Genomic DNA, 14,738 nt, shown 5'->3' on the forward strand with positions numbered 1-14,738 from the left:
GACAAGTCTGAATATTGCCTATCCTTGTTGGATACTTTTTATAGGCAACAATATGGCACCATAGTTCTACCCTCTCCTTCAACAAACCAACATTGAAAAAAGAAGAGGGCATACCTATATCACAAGACCTTCAAGTTTAAGATCCTGAAAGTATTCTGGCCCACACCCCATGGGCATATAACACCGCAGAATAATTTTATGATTTGAAAATAATTACTTCTCTTGAGATTTGCATTACTAAGACATTGGCTATGACAAGTGTTAAGTAAGAAAATTTTCTTGAATTTCAATTTCCTGGCACAGCTACAATTTGTGAATGTGAATATTTTTAGTTCCATGAAGCCAGGGTTTGGAAGGAGACTGGAGATCCCCAGGAAAATTTATGAGGGAAGTAAAACTTTGATTTGAAAGACTCCCATATCATTCCCAATGAACATCCTGATCTTTCTGCCTCCTTTCCAAACTCACATGTTCTCATTCAAACAAGTCCTTCTGAAAACCCAGACCTGCTTCCCTGCTAACCTCCTGAGGAGTTAGTATGATCTTGTCCATGAAACTATCAGCTAACTTTTAGGATATCTCTAGGAATCTGATCATCAAAAAAGCTTGAATAGGCTTGGGGAAGTTCTAGAGACCCTCGGAGGCAGAACCTGAAATAAAAGATGCTTGAAGTTGCGTTTTGAGAGCCACAGGCTCCATGGTTCTCCAATAAGGAAAGCCCCTGTACCTTCCTCCACGGGTCTCCAGCTTCACTTTTCTACTAATTCCCGAAAGCCAAATAATAATGAACTCGTGGTTCATTTAAGAGGTTCAGCTTTCTCTTCTCTAAAGAGAACACAGCTTTGGGCTGAGGCAGCCACCCAATAATTGACTATAAGATTTGATACTATCAAAATTAATTTTTATAGCACTTTTACTCTATATCATTTTTATCACTTTTATCACAAAAGGCTAAATCCAAAGTGGACCTTTTGCTGTAAATATTTGTAAAATTGTTTAACCCAATGAATTATTAAATTCATCAGAGACTTACAGAATATATACATGTAGAAATTAGATGTATAATAGGGAAGAGATTTCTAAATACTTTATTTTTTTGTAGCTATGTTTAGGGGAAAAAATTCCAATGTGATCAGAGGTTTCCTACTAGATTTATTGAAAGCACTTTATTTAAGTTGACTTAACATTTGTGAGTCTACCAAAAAAAAAAATGTGCTGTTCTATTTAAAGATCTTTAAGATACTGCAATGCAATAAACCACAGGCAATTTTTGGCACTGTGTTAATGATACATATTTTCACAATTAGTAATCTTTCTCTTTCCAGAGTATGTTTATATTTAAGTATGTATCTCTGTAGTTACCAGCATATCTTTCACCCTGATTTCTTTAACTGAACAAGAATCAATCTTGTTTAACAAATTCCGTATATGCTTACATTTCTTGTCTCTTTAATGATTATACAGCATGTTCAAGATTTCAAGATAAATGGCAAATTTTAACATTTATTCATCATTCATCTCATTCATGGCCAAAATATTTGAGATGACACAAGTTTTGTATTTTGATGAATTTCTTGTTATCAAAATTCTGGAGACAAAAATAAATTTTCAAACAGAAAGATATATTATTTCTATGTAGTTTACCTAATTGTTATTTCCAATTCACTGATGTTGGTCTGATAGTTAATATATTTTCATGAAAATAAACACAGAATAAAACTGTCAAGAGAATGACCACTTGACATCTAGAACACTACTGTTTTTCAAAATATACTTGTGATGTTAGTTGGAAAAATAAATAAATAAAAAGCAATTAAATGTTCTTTCGTTTTAGGAAGAGAGGAGGGAACATCTCCAGAATTTTTTCTTAGTGATCTTAATGCTTGTGACTATAGCAAGACAATAATGATCACAATTTCACAAGTGACACTAAATTATTCCACTTAAATGATCCAGATATCTGAAGGGAGAATGGTATCTGAAATCCAGATTGTCCTCCCCACCCCACAACAAATGTAAACTCATTACAGAAATATATAAAAATCCACAAAAAATTAAGGCCCAAAGATTAAGTCAATCAACAGTTGAATCTGAGAGGAAATTCCACAATCCACAAACTAACTGAAAAGAATGGCAAGATCAATTGCTAATTTAAGACATCCTTTGCATGTGATCCAAATATAAAGTAAAACAAAAGCAGCCTGAAATTAGATAATCGCTTCTAACTTGCTTGAAAACCCTTTGCAGCGGTTTCTGTGTTGCAAGTCTGTGTTTTGAAGGTGGCCAGAATAATAATGACTCGGAAAGAGAGCAATTACAGACATAAAGTCCAGGGTTTGGAAGAAAAGGAAATGGAAACTGCACAATTAAAATGGGTGTTAGAGACACAAAGGAGAAGAGTTATGCAGAAAATTGAAGAACTGAGGTAAAACTTGGACTTGTAAAATTCTCTCTGAATGCAGGGAAAAGAAATGAAAGAAATGAAGATGAATCTGATAAAATGTGACGGTAGATGGAGGGAGCTAAAAATTACATAGCTCCTAAAAAATGTGATCAAAACAATAGCCAGAGAAGCAAATCACAGAAAATGCTTCTAAACTGAATATAGTGCTAATGAGGCCAAACTGAAAGGACTTAACATTGTCCCAGGCAAAATCAGTGAAAAGGCCCACAATCCAGAAGGTCACTAGGCCTTTTGATTGTTTGCATTTTGGCTCCATGCTTATTTTTTTTTCAAGTTTTATCATTATCATATAGTGAAGGGGCTTTTCATGGATACTTTCTCTCCATTTCTTGATCTGTACTCTGCCATAATATTCCAGTTTTGCCCCTGTGTCCGACAATGCAACAATTATGAGAATATAGTAAGGATGAAGTTCTTTTCCCACACTGCAGACTTCCCTCGGGGATGTCCCTATCTGATTTCCTAATTATCTTTATTGTATTATATCTGAGTGTCCCTAAAAGCAACATGCAATCCTTTTTAAAAGTAAGTTGTCAAATCATGTTGTTTCCATCGTAACCTGCTTTAAGATACCGACACAGAAGAAGGTGTGTTAAGCTCTGATAATAAGCCATCCCTTGAGCTAAGTGATTTAAAGCAGCAAAGGTTTATTTCTCATTTGAGAAATATGTCTATTATTCTCTTTCACTTTGACCCTTCTCTTTAACACCTCTGCTATTTAGAACTGGCGAGTTCTTGAGTCAGGATTGGTAGTGGAATGATGCTTCAAGCTTCCACCCAGAAATGACACGTATCATATCACCTCAACATCTCAGCCATCAGTGCAAATCGGATGACCACGCCTAGTTTCAGGGTAGCAAAGAATTGCAATACTTCTACGTGCCCAGGACAGCTAGACATTTTTGACAGACAGAACTAATGACTGCCACATGTTTTCAGAAGATTTGAAGTAGTTAAATTCCCTGATGCCCCTAAAGTTAGCGTGTTGATAAAGAAATGAAAGGATCTACACATTTGGTTTTAGCAATGCCAGATTCCCTCTATAAAACACCTCTTCTTAGCTACTAAAAAAAAAAAATAGTGATGTCGACTTATTACAAATCCCATCCAACTGGAACAGTTGGGTGGAGTGGGGTGGGCAGTTTTGCAGAGCAAATTTGGAAGAAATGTGAACAGGCTTGCTATCTCAGACCATCATTTCCTATATATATGCTGAACCCAAATCTCTTAAACTGAAATAAAAGAGAAATAGCATTTAGGCTTGAAACTATTTGGAAGAAAAACAGGAAAGTGTGCATGGAAGTGAGACCTTTTTTGAAGACCATGGCTCAATTAGATTTCTGCAATTAATTACAAGTAACATTCAAACAGAATAGTTGGGAAACTAATATGACAAAATATGGTTAACAGAGATAAATTATTGCTTAGCCACTAAAAAAAACAATCAATCAAACGAACAAACAAAAACACCTATCTCCCAAAACTGCTCCAAATGGAAATCGTTGACTTAGGCAGGAACATCCTTCTCTGATCACTGCTTCCAAAACCCCAAGTAGGCATAAGGCTGGGCTGGGGATACTGAATGAGGGAAAACTTCTCAGTGGGGAGAAGCTGGCAGCGGGATTGCTTAACCAAGATTCATGCCACTTCTACCAAATGTCTGCACAGTTACCAAAATACTTTCCAGATGAGTTAAAGAAGTAAAAGTTGAAAATGTTTTAACTGACCTATAAAAACAGAGAGAAATATATGGTCAATGTGTATTAGATTCTGATGAACAAGAACAACATCTAAATAAAAAGAAAGAAAAAGCAATGTACAGTCAAAGATCAATAGGTTTGTCTACAAAAAAAAAGGAGAAAAAAAGAAAATATAAGTGAAACCAATAAAAGAAAGATGTAGGGGTGGAATCCAATCATTATAACAAACATGTCATTGACTTATGGGAAATTCTCACAGTTCAATTTAAATGTCATAGAGACAAACCAATAGAAAAAAAAAAGAAATAAGAGAAAAACACAAAATATTTGAATTAAAAAAATTCTAAAAGACATCCTGAAAGTCAGTAAATACAGAAACTTTTGCCCAAGGTAGGCAACTTCTTTTGTGTTCTGGCTCAGCCCTCTCCTGTGTTTGAACTCTAAATATTGGGCTGCCCCGGGGACCTATTGTCACTCTCTTTCTCAACAGGTATCCCCAGGTGACCTCACCCAATTCCAAGGCTTCAATCACTGTCAATAATGAATCCACATCTTGTCTCCAGCCTTAGACTCCAGATATCCATTCAAATAGAATCCTGGATTTCTCTCTCCAGTCTATACATCTAATCATCATTTAATTTCCCCACCATCTATCCCAAGTTGTCCAAGTCAAAATCTATTTATCACTGTGAATTGACTTTACCTCAAATCTCATGTTCTGTATATAAGATCTAGCATCTCTCTCCAAAACATCTCCCTGATCTTTCAAATCTTTCTAAATTCACTGTTGACCAAATTCAAGTCAGTATCATCTCTAGTCTCTAGATTCCAGCAAGAACCTCCTGATGGCACTCTGCAATCAGCAGTAAGAATGATGATTTTTAGAAGTAGTTAAGATTATCTCAGTTTCCTCTTTAATATCACGCTAAGATTTTTCACCATGTTTGAAAAACTCCATTTCTCATTATGACTTAGTTAACTCACTTGATGTGATACATCCCTTTTTCTCTAATTGCATTTCATAAATGTCTCTTTCTCTACTGTACTGCAGCCACACTGCCCTTTGAATACTTGCAGACCCACATTTTATTGATGTCTAGAAGGATTATAATGAAGAAAATATTGGCAAAATTTGTAAAAAAAAAAAGAAAGAAAGTCAAGAAAAGCATTCGAAAATTATTAAATATATCAACTTAATTCTTTTTCTGGGCATTTCTCTTTTGGAAAAATCATAAGCAGATTTGTATTCACATTTAGTGTGGAAATACAGCATTTATTGATTATGTGACATTAAGAAAAGTATTCTATGGATGATTGAAGGGGAAAAACAGCATATTTGAATAACAACACACTAGGCAGGAAGATATTTAAAATTAATATGATACTTAAGACAGAAAACATGTGTAAATTACAAGTTATTGAACAATGCTCCTTGTTGTAAATATGGAGCTACTTTAACACAATAGGATATTCTGAAGTTCCCAGAATATTTTGGAAGGCTAGAAAGCAAAATTCTGGAACTAAACAGTTACATCCATTGCTTAAACATATCATGAGGACTTTTCTAGTGAAAACATTAATGTCTTTCTTTCAGAACTCAAGATGTTCAGGATTAGATACTTATTATTGCTGCTTCCCACAATCTAGTTGATTCTCCAACCATGATGATAATGCTATCTATTGCACGTGTTATGGTTTGGATATGGGGTGTCCCCCAAAAAGCTCCTGTAAATGATTAAATCATGAGAGCTGTAACCTGATCTGTTCGTCTTAATTTGAATGGACTAACTGGTGGTAACCTTAGTCAGGTGGAGAGGGGTTGGAGGAGGTAGGTCACTGGGAGGCACACATACATCTTCCCTGCGGCCACTCTACCTCACTCTGCTTCTTGAGCCTGCGGTGAGCAGAGCAGCTTTCCTTTGCAGGGCTCTTTCCCCACCATGTTCTGCCTCCCTTTGGTTCAGAGCAATGTTGAAAGATCACAAATGAAAAATATCTTAAACACTGTATAATACAGGTTGGTACCAAACCAAACACATATGGAAAAATATATACGTAGAAAAATCCCAAGAAGAAAAATAGAACAAGCATAAATAATGCACATACATACATAATACACATATATTTACTTATATCTTTATAAGTATATATATATGCTACATAATGTATATATATACATATATATACTTTATAAGTATATATATGTATATATATATATATATATATATAAAATACGCTACATAATGTCATTTGAGTCAACCATAGACTGTTTATAGGATTAATAGTGGTTTTATAAAATTACATCACCTAGTGACATCACAGTTGTCTTTGTGTGTGTGAGTACACTATGTGATGTTCACACAATGGTGAGCTCACCTCACAACACATTTCTTGGAATTTATACTCATCATCAAGAGGCATGCACATGCGCACGCGTGTGCACACATTCACACACACACACACACACACACACACACACACACACACACATGAACACTCAATTGAAATTTTAAAACACATGAGATTCTTTCTCTTAAACTTAGATACGTTTTAAAATAATAATGTTCATCATTGAAACATACAAAAATAAACAAATAACTAGACATACAAAAATAAACAAATAACTAGACATACAAAAATAAAAACATAACCTTCTTACACACAGATAATATAATTGCTGATAACGTATTTGGTACAGTATGTCATTTTTTTTCAAAACAATATGCTTTTACAAATATATTTAAAATTTAAATTAATCTAATTTTCAAATTATTTTCTTTTACCTTCATATTCTAATACTCTTTAAAATTGAAAAAAAATCCAAACAACTTGTGTTAGGAATAGAAATACAAAAAGCTCTGTGCATGTGAGTATGTGTGTACGAGTATGTGTGTGTGTACAGGCATGTTTGTTCCTGGGGATAGAACCCAGTGCCTTGTATATGACAGTCAAGTGCTCTACCTTGAGCTGCATTCCTAGGCCTGAAGAGCTTTTTAAATATGTGACTAAAAACAGTAGAATTTTCCATATAGAAGTAGCAAAAAGGATCAACAGAATAATTCACAAAATAAGAAATGCGAAATAACTAATCAGTATGAAAAAGTTCCTCAAAGTCACTAAAATAAAATGAGTCAAATGAAAGATAATTCGTGTTGATGTAATGATAGCTTCTAGTGGACTCTTCAGTGAAAAAAAATCAACTCAACACAACAGGATGTTTCCTTCAATGTGACAGAGAGCATGTACACCCTATCCATAAAACTAGCCATGCACCCCTGTCAAATCTGTCAAAAAGGTTTAATAAAAATTTTCCCTCAAAAGCTTACTGTTCTTCACTATTGCAATAGTGAATGTTCCTGTGGTTCTTGAAAACAATCTTAGAAAGGTTCAGTTTTGGTTTTTGTTTCTCAATTAGCGTTTTCTGTAAATATGTGAAATACAAAAATCTCCATTCTGTTCTGACATTACAGAAGCATGTGTGAGCGTGTCTGGACTAAGAATGGTTAAGTTTTATAAACTGACAACAGCGTGATGTTTAGACAGATGAAGGATAGCCTAACGAAGAATATGGATCATGTGGTTAAAACACAAAGAAAAACTTGGCAAGGACCAGCTTTGGTATTTGACTTCTCACTGTGCACTAGCAGCCCATAATTGTTATCAGATTCTGTTTTATGTTGAGTGGATATGGTCCAGAACTGTGAAAAACATCTTCTCTTACAGGAATGTGAGGGCACTCTGACTCCATCTCTCACCCCCTTCGACTGCCCTGGGGTAATCTAGCTGGGTAGATAGGTGACCCTCTCCTTTCTCACTTATCCCCCCCCCAAATGTGTGCTTGGTCACAAAACAAAAGACCTTCCTAAACATAGAGCCAAAGAGTAGCCATGATCTCTCCCAGCCTCCATACTTTTCCTAGTCCAATAAATATCACTTAACCAGGAATCCCACATCTATATCTCTAGTTTTTGTGAGAAACAGCTGCTGAGATAGCCAAGGAGTCATAAATTCTCAATTGTCTTATATTGAGCCAAAAGTTCAAGGTAAGTGATACCATGATTTTTATTTAACCTTTTGTTAAATGTGTTTTTCTGTCATTTTTATGGAACACACTTTAATTTAATTGCTGTATTTTCCAGTAGAATTGGGATTTTAATAATACTATACCCCAGGCATCTCTCTTTCTCTCTCTCTTTCTGTGTGTGTGTGTGTGTGTGTGTGTGTGTGTGTAAAGATATAGATATGGATATATACTTATAGAAATCGAGTTAATTTATGTTTAGTGATTATGTTGGATGAACATAGCAATCATAATTTTCTATTGTTTCCAAAATCTTTATCTTTTCCTTTACTGTCTTTTTCTGGCTCTCAATGAGGATGGAATAAACATGATCATCTAGATGTCATAGGCAAAATCCAAAATAATGATTTCCTCCTCTTTCAGCCAAACCCCTCTTTTCCTGGATTCTCTTTCTTGGGTTATTCACTCAGTAATCTAAGATAGATATCATGTGCCATACTATTTTTTTCTATTTTCATTAACTGGTTGCCAAGTTTTAGTCTCTTTCCATTTTTCATCCATGTTTTCTTGCCACCACCTGAAACAGTTCTAGAATTTGAAACACAGGCTGACTGATTCGAAAACCAGGGCTCTTAACTCCTGCTGAAAACTGCCTATATAATTAAGGTTACACAGTGGGACCAATGTGATCAAAACAGTTTTAACAGATTAACCTAGAATTGTTATCAGGAATGTACTGGTTCAAAAGCATACCACATCAGGGAAGAGTGAGGATATCATAACAAGAAGCATCTAGCTCCTGTAGTTTGTTTCAACAGGGAAATTTAAGGAAAAGGATGCATGTGAGATTAAAGTACCATCAGAAACTTGAAAGACTGATTGGCACATTATTTCAGGTGTCCATTTGTTGTATAGCAAATATTAATATTTATAAATGACCTCACTTTACTTCCCAGGTAAATAGAGCCAGCCTTGTAGTTAACAACAATGACCAGTCTAACACATAAAATATCACATCATTCATCAAAATCAACCTTTATCTATGCCATTCAAAGGTTTAGCTTAATGTTTGAAAAAACACACCAATGCTTTGGATTCTGCAAGCTCTTCAAACAAAAAGAGAACTGCGCATGTGCACATGTCTCTTCCACATTTATCATTTTGTTCGGCAGAGGTTTGTTTGGGAAACATCTGTGATATCCAAAAACAAAGTTCCAGATGGAAGAGGTGAAAATAGACACATGTTCCAGCTGTTTTTAATCTCTCTTTTTGGTTGTAGTTAAAATAAAAGCACACCCTTTAGAAGTCAGAATTGTCACTCTATCCAAAGGTCAGGGTTTGCAGAGTAGCCACTCACAATATTTTTTTAATAAAAGTTGCATCTATGCATGTACATGTTTGTAGTATATATATGCAGCCATCTATGGGTGTGCAAATGTGTGTGTGTCCATAAATATTTCCTGTAGGGGAACATGCTCTGTAGGTGAAAGGCTACTTATGTGTATCTCCAACACCCTGCTAGATGTGCTTTGTTTAAAATCCTTAATGGAAACGAGTCTTCCAAGTCCAAGTGTGTGTATATTGAGGCCCACAGCAGGGTGGATCTTACTTTTGGCAGATATATGGTAAAGTAGAGTGATCAAAACCAGGTATGGAACATTGCTTATCGGTGTCACCTTAACGAGTCTTGCTTGAACACTATCTACAGGCACCTCAAACTCAGATCCATCCCCGTGGTCATGAACTCTTCTGAAGCCCAGTTGCCTCAGTCAACATGCTGGTTAAGATACTGTTCCATGTAGGTTTACAAGATGTTACCATTGAGAGAAACTGGGCAAGGGGGTGTGGGATCTCTCCACATTATATCTTACAACTGCATCCAGATACACAATGCTCTCAAAATAACAAGTATTTTCTCAAAAAATTCAGTTGATTTAATGGAACAAACTTTCTTTTGTCTTCAGTATCTCCAGGTGACACTGGTGTATGCCCTGAAGCTCTTCCCTATTCACGCCCACCATTCAGTGGGCCATCAAGTTGTGTCAATTTGCTTCCCGCTTCTAGGGAAGCAAATCTGACTCTCTTCTTTCCTCCTGCAGATGCTTGTTTCATAGCCTTCTTTTCTCTTTCCTGTGAAATCAGTCTTCTAATTGGCCTCCTGGTTCAGGCATTACCCCTCTAGAACAGTAGGCCTAAGTATAGCCACAAAGTATAATTACTTGAGAAGATTTATTTAAAAATTTTATAAATATAATTGTCCTAGGATGGATATATATATATATATATATAATTGCCATCCTTGGACAATTAAGAAGTAAAAATATCCAAAAGCAGAGTCTGGCCATTGTTTTATGTTGAAAGCTACCCAGATAATTCTAATAAGCAGCCATGGCTGAGAGAGAGAGAAACTGCCTTAAATATCTGTCTTCAGCTAAAAATTCTAGAATGATTTCACCAAAATGAAATGCTGGGCATTTCATTCCTCTGATTTCATACCCTCCCTCTCTGTGATGGTTTGAATTATAAAACTCCCCAAATTTATAAAACTCCCCAAATTTACATGTTGACGTTCTAACATGCAGGACCTCAGGATGTGACTGTATTTGGAGATGGGGTCTTTAGAGATGTGATCAAGTTAAAATGCAGTCTCTGGTGTGGGTTCTAATCTAATATGATTGGTGACCTTCTAAAAAGGGAATATTCAGACAGAGACATGAACACAGAAAGAATACAATATGAAAATGAAGGTAGAAATTGGGGTGAGGTTTCTACATATCAAGAAACACCAGAAATGGCCAGCAAATCACCTTGGAGCTAGGTAACAGGCATGGCAGTTTTTCCCTCACAGCCTCAAAAGGAAACAGTCCATACAGGCAAGTGGCACTCATGTGTAATCCCAGCAGCTCAGGAGGCTGAGGCAGGAAGATTGCAAGTTCAAAGCCAGCCTCAGCAACTTAGCGAAGCTTTAAGCAACTTAGTGAGACCCTGTCTCAAAATCAAGAATAAAAAGGGCTGGGGATGTGGTTCAGTGGTTAAGCAACCCTGAGTTCAATAACCAGTGCCAAAAAACATAGGAGCAGATCCTAGTTACATTCTGATCTCAGACTTCCAGCCTCTAGATGTGTGAGAAAACAAAGAAGGGTGGTTTGTGGCACTTTGTTATGCTAGCCTAGCAAACTTGAATCCTCATAAGTTACAAAGTAAAATTACGGCACACTAAGGAGGGTCTGTTACCCTTCACCCCACCCAATTCTCCATTCTCCCTTCTTCATTCTTTACACTCCACAACTTGAAGACTTGGCTCCGGTGTCATCTTGTGTTGGGTTTACTCACACTTCCCAAGGTCTTTGACTTCATGCAGAATGTTTTATAACACTGTAATGACTACATTGTATTACACATACCCACTTATGCTTTTGTGCTCTAAATGACCCTAAGTCTTCTGAAGACTGCACCATGTCTTAGTCCTTAAATGCCTAGTGTTTACAACTTGGGAGTTCTTCAATCATATCTTTATTGAATGAAAAAAAGTTAATTATTTTATATAGAATACAGTACTGCATTCCTCTGGGGACATCAAAAAGTGAAGACTAAAAAGGGATTAAGGGTGCAAGAGATTTATCAGGAGTAAAGATTGCAAAAGAAGCTGGGGAGCAACCTCGGACTTGTTCCTCCTGGGGAAGGAGAAAGAAAAGGAAAGGGAATTGGGTAGGAAGAATCTTGCTCTTCATAAGTTCAAGAAGAGCCCTGGAGTCCAAGTTGCCTCTTGGAGGATTCCCTCTCCCTGTATTCCCCAGCTAAGCTCAGGCACCCGCATCTGCAACCATGGTCAGTTTCTAATCAGGAGCCCTGGCACCCACAAAGCATGATTTCCACCAGCTTGAAGGTCAGATTTTCATTCTGTCCCCTTTTGCAATGTGTTTTTATTGTCTCGAGTTATGACAATAATCCAAGGAATTCAAACAAGGTCCCAGTTTCAAGGAGATTCCACCATGGCAAAGGGGGGGGGGTGGGGAGGAGGTCAAAAAGTTAACATTAAGTAATTTCAGACTATCCAAAGTTCTCTGAAGATAACAACCATGGATATAGGGTGAAACTGGATATAGGTGAACATGGATATAGGTGAACTGCTGGGAGGGAAATTATAATTTTTGTAGAATGTTCCAGAAGGCCTCTGAGTTGATAGTCTTAGGGATAAAATTTGAACGTTGAGAATCAACTCTGAAGAGAGTGGAGGAAAACTCTGTTGTTTTGAAAAATAGAAAAAAAAATGTCTGTGTATTAAGAGTACAATGAGCAAGAAAGTGTGTGATACAGGACATGAGAGAGATGACCCGGCTGCCACCTTGTTTTGCCCTGGCCTGGCCTCCATGTTCTCTGATGAATCATAAGTACCAAGGTCACTTATCTATTTCCCTGGACTCTGACAGCAGGACAAGACTGTGGCACCAGCAGCAGTGATGTCAACATGGCCCACAGTCCTAGCCTTGGGAAAAGGCAAAAGTCCAAAATTTACAATGAAAGAGATTTTTATGAAGATGTGATGATAAGCAGTGAGAAGCTCCTATGCTCAGTATTATCCCAGGATCTCTCAGAGGAAAACCAGTGTCACATCTTACAGGTGGACATTAACACCATGTTAATTACAAAACTGGATCAGTTCAACTTTCTCCTGGATGCCATTTCAGGAGACCATTGTGAATTCACCAATAATAGATGAGGCACAGTGGCACCAGTCTGTGCTTCCTGCTAATCCCTAGAGTACTCTTATCCTGGCTCAGTTGCTCATGGCTGTCCAGGTCCAGAGACACAGCTAGACCACCAGCTCCATGACCACAGCCCAGTTCCAGCAGATCTTCACATATGGCCTCATGAGAGTCAGACCAAGCTTGGACGGCTGCAGGTTAGATAAGGTTGTAAACATGTGTCAAATTTGTAGTCCCACCAGTTCACATTGTCCAGAGCCAGCCACAGGATCGAGTTGAGCAGATTCATGGTAGCCAAGGACAAACCACACAGCTGGTACAGTACCAACACAGAGATGGTACACAGGCAGTTGATCTGCTTGCCTAGTTGGTAATGGGCACTCAGATACTTTCCTCCAATGCTAGACAGAACACACAGACCAGAATCCAACAGGACAGCTTTCATTCACCCCACTCACAGATGAACAGCAACTCTCCCACATCTAGAGAGTCACCATGATCCCTGGGCAGGATCCCTCCACCCCCAGTGCCTATTCATCCAATGAGCCACTCAGCCTTTCCAAGGACAAGCTCCCCAAGGTTAATCTGTCATAATTTCATTCTTCTTTATGACTGAATAATACTCCATTGTGAATACATACCACATTTTCTTATCCACTCATCTGTTGACCATCACCTAGGTTGATTTCATAGCTTGGCTATTGTGAATTGTGTTGCTATAAACATTGATGTGGCTGCATTACTATAATATACTGGTTTTAGATCTTTGGGATATATACCAAGGATTGGGGTAACTGGGTTATATAGTGGGTCATACAATTTTTTGAGGAATCTCCATACTGCTTTCCAGAGTAGTTATACTAATATGTAGTCCCACCAAAAATGTGTGAGTGTGCCTTTTTCTCTACATACTCACCAACATTTATTACTATGTGTTCTTGATAATTACTATTCTGACTGGAGTGAGATGAAATCTCAGTGTAGTTGTTTTATTATTAGTAGTAGTAGTAGTATTATTATGTCTAATCAGTTATACATGATAGTAGAAAGCTCTTCATTGTACACAAATGGAGCAGAATTTTCACTTCTCTGGTTATACATAAAATAGAGTCACACCATTCATACAATCATACATGTACCTAGAGTAATGATGTCTCTCTGTTACAACGTAACAGAGAGACATTGATTTGCATTTCTCTGATTGCTAGAGATGTCAAATTTTTTAAAATGTATTTATTGATATTTGTTTTTATTCATTCGAGAAGTATCTGTTTATTTCATTTATTAATTGAGTTATTTGTGGTGATTTTTAAGTTTCTTAAGTTCTTTAAATATTTGGAGATATATATATGGAATAGGAACAAATATATATATATAAATTATATATGTTTGGATATAAATGCCCTTATATATATGTATATATAATAAATGCCCTTATATATATGTATATAAAAAGCTTAGGAACGTGGCAAAGATCTTCTTCCATTCTGTAGGCTCTCTCTTCATGCTCTTGTATTCTTTGCTGTACAGAAGCTTTTTAATTTGATGCCATCCCACTTATTGAGTTTTGGTTTTATTTTTGTGCTTTAACAATCTTGTTAAGAGTCAATTCCTGTGCCAATATGCTGAAGTATTGGGCCTACATTTTCTTGTAGCAGTTGCAGAGTTTCTGGTCTAATTCCTAGGCCTTTGATCCACTTTGAGTTGACTTTTGTCAAATTTTATTCTTCTACATATGGATATCCAGTTTTCCCAGCAACATTGTTAAAATGGTTATCTTTTCTCCAATGTGTATTTTGGTACTTTTGTCTAGTATCAGATGAAATTCTGTATGTCAGTTTGTCTCT

Source organism: Ictidomys tridecemlineatus, chromosome 14, assembly GCF_052094955.1.
Source record: "Ictidomys tridecemlineatus isolate mIctTri1 chromosome 14, mIctTri1.hap1, whole genome shotgun sequence".
NCBI classification, from domain to species: domain Eukaryota; kingdom Metazoa; phylum Chordata; class Mammalia; order Rodentia; family Sciuridae; genus Ictidomys; species Ictidomys tridecemlineatus.